The following is a 9,759-nucleotide window of genomic DNA, read 5'->3' on the forward strand; positions in this document are numbered from 1 at the left end:
TTTTCGCCTTTTCATACTGTTCATGGGGTTCTCAGGGCAAGGATACTGAAGTGGTTTGTCATTCCCTTCTCCAGTGGACCACATTTTGTCAGAACTCTCACCATGCGGTCCATCTTGGGTGGCCTTACACAGCATGGCTCATTGAGTTAGACAAGGCTGTCATCCAAGTGATCAGTTCGGTTAGTTTTCTGTAATTGTGATTTCCATTCTGTCTGCCCTCTGATGGAGAAGGATAAGAGGCTTGTGGCAGCTTCCTGATGGGAAGAACTGGCTGTGGAGGAATCTGGGTCTTGCTCTGATGGGGTGGGGCCATGCTCAGTAAATCTTTTAATCCAATTTTCTGTTGATGGGTGGGGCTGTGTTCCCTCCCTGTAGTTTGGCCTGAGGCCAGACTATGGTAGGGGTAATGGCAACCTCCTTCAAAAGGACTTTTGCATGCACTGTTGTATTCAGTGCCCCTGACCCCACGGCAGGCCACTGTGGACCCACGCCTCCGCCAGAGACTCCTGGACACCCACAGGCGTGTCTGGCTCAGTCTCTTGTGAAGTCACTGCTCCTTTCTCTGGGGTCCTGGTGTGCACAAGGCTTTGTTTGTGCCCTCCAAGAGTCTGTTTCCCCAGTCCTGTGGAAGTTCTGTAATCAAATCCCACTGGCCTCCAAAGTCAAATTCCCGGGGGGTTCTCAGTCCCTTTGCCCCATCCCCAGGTTGGGAAATCTGTTGTGGGTCCTAAAACTTTCAAAACAGTGCAAGAACTTCTTTATAATATGTGGAGAATAGGTGTGTGCTGAAGCCAGAAATTGTTACTACTATCATGGTATCTTGGTATATTTTTGCTAATATGTCATTCCTATGTGCTCAGGATTTAGACGAAATAGCTAATGTTGCTTATGTTTTCAAATAAGCTGCACCAGCCTTTGTAATTGTGTGAGCTTCTGTCAAATAAATTTACTTCAATCTTCACTGTTATAATTGATGGTATATACTAGAAACCAAGAAGTAAACATTTTTTTTTTTAGTGACTTTATTTATTTTTGCAAGTGTACTGTTTCAGAAACCACCTCCACAAGAAATCACACTCTCAGTGAAGGAACACAGGGCGAAGTCTGTTCATGAGGCCAGCCATGTGGACTCAGCTCAGTTCCTGCCTACTTCTGAAAAAGATCCCACAGATTCAGGAGAATGAACCAGAGTTCTAGCTAACACAACCCACCTAAAATGGGGAACTGGAAACTTTAGAATTTTACAATTTGTCTTAGAACTCCCAGCCCAGTGAAAAGCATTCAAGACGTTCTCTAGATGTCTTAGCCATTATTTGCCTGATAGCAAAAGAAAAAAGAAAAAAAAATCAGGGCTTAAAAACAGACAACCAGGTCTTCCTTGGCGGTCCAGTGGTTGGGACTTATCCTTCCAGTGCAGGGGGTGTGGGTTCAATCCCTGGTCAGGGAGCTAAGACCCCACATGCCTCAGGGGCCAAAAAACCAGAACACAAACAACAGAAGCAATATTGTAACAAATTCAATAAAGACTTTTAAAATGGTCCACTTCAAAAAAAAAAAAATCTTTTAAAAAGTCCCATTTAGTACAATGACTTTTTAACAGGCCCATCTGATTTCTTCCAGATTTTGTAAAATAGTTTAAGTAGCATGACAAAGTCACGGTAACGCAGACGACCAAAGGGATGCTCTAAGAATGTCATAAAGACATGTCAGATTTGCCAGTACCAGACTGATGACAGAGAAATGTCAAGAGTTTTGAAATCAGGTTAAAGAAAATGACTTTCTATCATCTTCTCATCATGTCTTTCACTCAAAATCAAAACATTACAAAAATTTCCAGGTGCTTAAAACAGTCTTATATATGAGTTAGACTGTTAAAATCAGAAAAGGAAATTAGCTAACTTTTGGAGGGCTCACGATGTGCTCCCTTTTGGAGTCCTGTTCTAAGCACTTTATATTCACCACTGTATTCAATTGCCACAAGAGCTCTATGAAGTAGGCCCAACTGTTACCCCCATTCTACAGATGAGGAAACCGAGGCAGAGCAGACTTACATCCCTCGCCCAGAACCCGATTTGTTAACCATACCACTGCACTTTGACTTATGGGAGGTGTGACCTGGAGCTCGTGACATTCCCAAACCCCTACTTTCCTGTCTGCAAAACTGGGATCGCACTACCTACGAGACAGAGATGTATAAAGACTGGCTGAAAGGAGATAGTGCAGATAATTTATCACATTACCAGGTACAGAGGGGTGTCCAATAAACGTGAAATTCCCCTCGCCTTTCCTCTCAGCAAGAAAAGACCAGAAACTTCTGGGTCATTAAACCACCGAACATTTTCCAGATTGGCTAATATTAAACCATGGCTTCTGATCCTGCCATTAGAAAAACTCAGCTGGCCCTGACATAACTGACTGCATGATGCAAAATAAAGCAAGTCCTGCACAGAAAAGTAAGTGGATTATGCACTGCCCAGCAAGGCGCTAAACGATTTCTGTCCACACAGTGTTCTTGCCTAGAGGGCTTTCCTGCTCTGCTAAGCCTCAACCTGTCTGCACCCGAACAGACAGGGGATACGAGGTCTCCTCTTCCTAAACAGGGGCTCGTGTTGTCCAGGTGTTGCAGAAACTTTGGGCGCACGGCGTGTTCTAAACTGCTGAGCTGTTCGTCCTTCCCCCGGGGTGACATGGGGGCTGGGCTGGGGCCTGGTGCTAACGGGGCGGGGGAGTCACGTCGCTAATCCGGCGTCTATAACCATCTGCATGGCACACAGTCCAGCTGGAAACAGATGGCACACTCAGAGGGGCTTAACTAAAACGAATGTAATGGAAGGAGCTGCACACACAGGAACGGGGCGGGGGAGAGAGCTGGATGAGGAGCCCGGAGTCCAGGCAAACGTGGAAGACAGTCACCAGCCCGACACTGAAATGGGGGAGGCTGGGAGAGCCCCTGAGAGCTGACGCCACGGGGGAGGCGGGACCAGGAGCTGTGCCTGCGATGTCATTCGCCCACAGGCAGAATCCTATTACACCCCTTTGCTCCTCTCCTGAGACAGGCTGGGACCTGGGACCCTTTGCTATAAGACTTACACCCGGACACACATTTCCTCGAGCAACAAAATACAAAGAAACGACAGCAGACTAAAAATAACTGCATGCGTTCAATTGGGGCAAAATTATGAACAATGAGATACAAAAAGACCAAAAACCCAACTGCCACTTTTGAAGAGCCCAGGGCAAAACCAGGGTACCGCGCATGCCCCCTGCACACTGCACCACAGGGAGGTGAGCAAACCACCTGAGCTACCCTCCGCTGGACCCCCGGACCCACCCCTACCCTTACCTCATGCCTCACCAAGGTGCCAACGGGCATAACGAGGGGCCCTGCGGGCCTTCCAGAGTTAAAAGCACTCTCTAAATTCTAGGAGGATAGGGACTTCCCTGGTGGTCCAGTGGCTAAGACTCCACACTCCCAATACAGGGGGCCTGGGTTCAATCCCTGGTCAGGGGAACTAGATCCCATGTGCCACAACCAAGAGTTTGAAAGTGCAACTAGAAGTCCCACAGGCTGCAATGAAGATGGAAGATCCCACGTGGCACAGCCAAATAAATAAATATATTTTTTAAATATATTTTTTAAAATCAGCAAATTCTAAGAGGATAAACTGGATTTTCAGAAAATAACCCCTGGACAGCTCGGGAGCAGCAAACGGGATGCAGGATTAGAGCTCCACCCGCTCATACAGGATGCCAGTTGGTCAACACCCAGAGATTCTGCTTTGGGCAGACAACGCGCCTCTTTTGCAAGACATAAACTCGTCGGCACGGCCTTTCAAATTCAAATGTCAAGTAGCACACACTTCCACGATCCGCGCCTGTACCAAAAGCCTATCAAAAGAAGATTCAATACATTTTAGCCAAGTGCTGGCATTCTCCCCCAGACTCTATTTGCAGACACTCAAAGAGCAAATTTTCCCAAGTCTTAAGAACTCAGGGTCTTTGACCACCCAGCCTCAGGCCAAGCAGGTTTATGTCTCTGATTTACCTGGTAGAGCTTAAAATACAACAGAAGCAAACAAAGTCCACAGTCCAGGAGAGACAAGGCTTCCCACAAGCACGCCTCCTGAAACGGCAGTTTGCTCGGCGATCTGATTTCCCCGCCGGCGTCTTTGAACTCTTCGTGCTCTAAGTCCTCATTAACTGACACGTGAGTCCCAGGATAAGACAGGGTCCTGCCAATGGTTCATCCCCAGGAGAGGGAGACTTGACAACTGCTTCCTCCCAAGTTACTTCTCCAATTATGCTGTATCCAAGAGGAAACCCCTTCTTTCATCATTACAGTCAAATATTCTCAGGTGGCAGCTATGGGTGCCTGGGAGGCCACAGACTTCTCTAAGCAAGGTGAGGGCGAACTGAAGCTGCTCAGTCGTGTCCGACTCTCTGCGACCCCATGGACTATAGCCTGCCAGGCTTCTCCGTCCGTGGGATTTCCCACGCAAGAATACTGGTGAGGGCAGGATTACTGAAATAACGTGTTGTTGTTGTTCGGTTGCTAAGTCACGCCTGACTCTTTTGCGACCCCATGGACTGTGGCCCACCAGGCTCCTCTGTCCATGGGATTTCCCAGGCAAGAATCCTAGGGTGAGTTGCCATTTCCTTCTGAAGAGGATCTTCCCGATACAGGGAGCAAACCGGCCTCTCCTGCATTGCAGGCAGATTCTCAACTGCTGAGCCACTGTAATAAAAAAGCTTCTCTTACAGATGTGTCCTTCAGTTGAAAACATTCAACCACACTGGAAGGGACCACCTTCCCTTGAACTTATCCTGACCCTCAGGATTGCTGTCCTAGAGTACACAGCCCAGAAGCAACGGGGAAAGGAATAAGAAGGTGAAAATGACCACAAGACTCTTCTCATTTCATAAGTAACATTTAAAAGCCCAAAGAATTCACATATTCTGGGGGTAAGGGGAGGCCTGAGCAGATTACGAATGAATTCAACATTTTTGCAATTGGAGTAATGAATCTAACCATTTCCTTTCTTTCATAGGAATTCTAAGATAAGGTATATTTTGAATGTTTATAGACTCGTCAGCATACTAATAAATTACTACAAAGTTAAATTATTTTTCACAAATTCAACAAATCGTGGGTGTCTGCTGTGTGTCAGACACAGTACCGTGTGTAGTGGTCTAGAAGCTGAGAATTTGATAAGACAAAAGACAGATCAGATCTCTGCTCCAAGTTGAAGGGGAGACACGCAACAAACAGATGCATAAATAAATGAACATGTATCACAACACAGCAACAAACGTTATGATAAATGGGATACATAGACAGTAAAGAGCGATGCTAAGGTCGTGGCCCCAGAGCCAGATAGCCTGGTTTATATCAGCTCTGCCACTTCCTCAATCATTTGGGGGAAATGATATAATCTCTCTTGGCCCCAACTTCCCCTTCAATAAAGTAGAGATAAGAACAGGACCTAGTTTAGGGGGTTTTGTGTGAGAATTGAATAAGGCAGTTCATGAGGCACTGTTTCTAACAGTGGCTGACATATAAAAAGTCCTTTATAAATGCTAATGCTTCCTACTTTAAGTTGGGGTGACCCGGGCAGTCTTCTCAGAGGAGGTGACCCCACGTGAAGATCTGATAAAACAAACAGACGGAGTGAAAGCCTCAGAGAGGGGTGAGTCAAGCCTTCTTTATGACACAGAAAGGACGCCAGTGAGGCTGGACTGGCACGAGAGGGAAGAGCGGGCTGGGGTGTGCCAGTCACGCAGGGTCCGGAAGGCCTCTGCTAGGAGCTGGAACTTGCCCAGAAAGGGAGAAGCCCCAGGAGGGTTGAAGCAGGGGACACCCGGGCCTGGGTCACACTTTTGAAAGATGCAGCTGCTTTCAGAACGAAGACAGTTACTAAGGGGACAGGAGTAGAAACAGGGGGAGCTAGAAGGTGATCCGAAGGACTTCCCTAGTGGTCTGATGGTTATGACTCACGCTTCCAGTGCAGGGGGCGTGGGTTCAATCCCAGGTGTGGGAACTAAGCCCCCACCAACAAAAGAGAAAGCAATCTAAGTGGCTCAGATGAGAAACTGATGACTTGGTCTCTGGTAGTAACAGTGGAAATGGAAAAGGCCAGGGATATACCCCGCATCAGGGATTAGCAAATTATGGGCCAACACTGGCCCCCGGCTTGCTTCTGTAAATGACGTGTTCTTGGAACACAGCCACGCCCGTTCACTTACCTACTGTCTACTGCTGACTTCCTGCTACCGTGGCCTTGCTGAACAGTTCTTACAGAGATCTCAGCGCCTGCAAAGCCCATTAACTCTCTGACTTCATAGCCAAAGTTCGTCAACCCCTATTTTGGAGGAAGAGTCTACAGGATTGGAAAATGGATTGGGTGTGGACAGAGAGAAGCATGGAGGATTATTCCTGGGGTTTGGGCATGAATAACTCAGTGGTGCCATTTTCTGAGATAGGGTTGGCTCGGAGAAGAGAATAGGAAGGGTGGCTGGAAGAGAATGATTACTTGGACATAATGGATTTGAGATGTCTCTTAGGCACCCAAGTGAAGAGTCTAAGGAGGCAGCTAGATGCATCATCCAGGAGCCCTGGGCTGAAGGAACAAATGCAGGAGTTATCTGCAAACAGCTTTCCCCTTCTCTACACTTGCACCGCCATCGTAATTCCCACCTGAACCCTTGGGGTGACCCTCTGAGTCTTTAGGGCCTGGGCAGGATGGAGTCACCTAGTCAGGCACTGCAGACTGAGGAGGGACCAGCGCTAAGGCTTGAGCCTGGACCCCTCCAACGTTACAAAGTCACGCAAAGCAAGAAGAGCCAGCAAAAGAGATTAAGAAGAAGTGCCTAGTGATGGAAGAGGCTGTCTTGACAGCAGTCAAAAGGCCACTGTGTGTAACAGGCTCTAGGTTCACCCACCTCAACAGAACTGACTCAAATGCATTCCTTTTTATGACTGAGTAATATTCTGTTGTATATATGCAAAACTTCTTTATCCATTCATCTATCGATGAACATCTAGGTTGCTTCCATGTTCTAGCTCTTGTAAATAGTGCTGCAAAATTTGCTGTATGATGCAGGGAGCTCAAACCCAGCACTGTGGCACAACCTAGAGGAGAGGGATGGGGAGGGAGGTGGAAGGGAGGTTCAAGAGGGAGGGGACATATGTGTACCTATGGCTGATTATGTTGACGTACGGCAGCCACTAACACAATATTGTAAAGCAATTATCCTCCAATTTAAAAAAAAGGCAACTGTGTCAATAAGGGGTGGGTCAGCCATGCTGAAGGCTGCGGAAAGGTCCAGAAATGGAGTGAGTGCTGAGACTGAGACTGACAAGATGGGGAGGGCGGTCTTTCAGTGGACGCAACGGTAATGCAAGGAGTCCTAAGGGATGGAGTTTTCAGTGGACACAACGGTAATGCAAGGAGTCCTAAGGGATGGAGTTGGAGAAGAGAACTGGGGGCGTCTTGTAGAGACAGCAATTACCAAAGGTCAAAACGTTTCATTGTGATGGGGGGAGAGGTGGGCGCGCTGGAAGGAGCCTGGAAGACAAAGGAGCATTTTTATAAGACGGGAGACGCTAGAGAGTATTTTTGACATGCTGGAAACCATCCCGCTGAGAAGGAGAAAATTATGGAGGAGAGAGAAGAGAGTGAGCTCCTTGAGAGGTGGGAGGGGTGAGATCCAGAGTTGAATTTAGGGGACTTAACTTGAGGACCTTCCTGATTACTTTCGTCTTCTCCGTACAAGTGAGAAAGCTCATCAGCCAGAGTGGAACAGTGGAGCAAGGAAGAGAGTGCAGGACGCTTCAAGTGAGACAGACTTAGAGAACGAACTTATGGTTGCTGGGGAGGAGCGGGGAAGAATGTGGGGAAGGGATAGTTAGGGAGTCTGGGATAGACATGTGCACACTGCTATATTTAAAATGGATAAGGGTGGGGAGGGAGGTGAGGGGGGATTCAGGACGGGGGGACACACATCTGTGGCTGATTCATGTTGGCTGATGCATAGCAAAAACCATCACAGTATTGTAAAGTAATTATCCTCCAATTAAAATAAATAAACTTTAAAAAGCAAATAAATAAAAAATTAAATGGAGACCCAACAAGGACCTACTGTACGGCACAGGGAACTCTGCTCAATGTTATGGGGCAACCTGGGTGGGAGGGGAGTTTGCAGGAGAATGGATACATGTATGTATGGCTGTGTCCCTTCGCTGCCCACCTGAAACTCACAACATTGTTAACGGTCTTTACCCCAATACAAAATTAAAAGTTTAAAAAAGAGAAATGAGAGATTGTTACAGGATCATTGACTGTTCATCAAATATCTCTTCGATCCTCCATTACATCAACAGAGCTAGTTAACATAGCAGGCGCTCAAATACACACTAATTAAGGGTCCAAACTAATGTTTGAAGTGGGATTTTTGATATCTCCTTTTCTAGTGAAGGTGTTGAGTTCGTGGGCAGTCCAGACGTCCAGGTTGTCTTCATCAAATGTGATGCCTGCCTGGCTATTTGTTGAAGGCAGGGTCTCCGGTATCTGCAAACAGTTAAGTCAAATAACCATCCCTCCCACGACAAATGTCACCTCCAGTTGACACAGGCTGATAAACATTGACACAGAGATGTTAAGACGACTGTGGGAGGCATTCTTACCCTACTAGAATGTCAGCCAAGGGCAAACACCCAATGTCTCCATCACCGCAGGAAGTGGTTCGTGACTGGATCTTCTGTCCCGCCCCAGACACTCCTGTGATCAATACAATCGATCCTTTATCAGAACAAATTTCCCTTTCTTTTCTTTGCTATCTGTTCATTTGCTGTCAGATTCCTCTCCTTTTTTCCTTTTCCCTTCTTGCTTTCTCCTTTTCCATTTCTCCTAGCTTTGTTGTTAAAAACAGAGACAGGGACTTTCCTCCTGGTCCACCGGTTAGGAATGCACCATGCACTGCGGGGGACTCGGGTTTGATCCCTGGTCAGGCAACGAGGATCCCATTGCCACTGGGCAAGTAAGCCCACATACCACAACCAGTGAGCCCACGTGCCACAGCTAAGACCTGAGCGGCCTAAAGAAATAAATGTTTTTTTTTAAAAACAGAAACAGTATTATAACAAATTCAGTAAAGACTTTGGTCCACATCAAAAAAATCTTAAAAAAAAGAAGAGGGGCTGAAATGAGGCATTGAAGTGGGTGTGATACAGGTCAGAACCGTCTTACTGCTTTTGGTATTTCAGCTATCAGGTGACTGATGACAGAAGCCCCTTCTGCCTTTCCCAGGGTGGCCTTTGGGCAGACGCTTGGTGTCTATGCGACATATAGGTAGGACGCTATTCACTCATTTTGCATATATTTATTGAATCCTTTCATCAGGGAGCCAAGGTCCAGACGCGAGACCACACAATGCATAAATGAGGGAGAACATGTGGGATCTGCAAAAATCTGTTTTTAAAAACCCTTCTATTTTAGGCATGATGCTGGCTGGCTTGCTATATTTCTATTTAAAAGGAAGGAGAAACCTGCCTCCTCAATGTTGAGTGAGATAAGAGTGCTGACGGGCCCAGAGAAAGGGAAAATGTCAGAACATGTTCCCGGTTTTCAAAGACAGCCCTCCAGCACGCAGACAACTGGGCCCCCGGGCATGGCCGCCCCGGGGTCACTGGCTCCCGCATCACTGGAGCCCACTCCAGCCTGGGGCCTGCACCCGCCTGAACCTGCAGACCCTCACTGCTGG

The sequence above is a fragment of the Bison bison genome, unplaced genomic scaffold, assembly GCF_000754665.1.
Source record: "Bison bison bison isolate TAMUID 2011002044 unplaced genomic scaffold, Bison_UMD1.0 scf7180017864371, whole genome shotgun sequence".
NCBI lineage: Eukaryota > Metazoa > Chordata > Mammalia > Artiodactyla > Bovidae > Bison > Bison bison.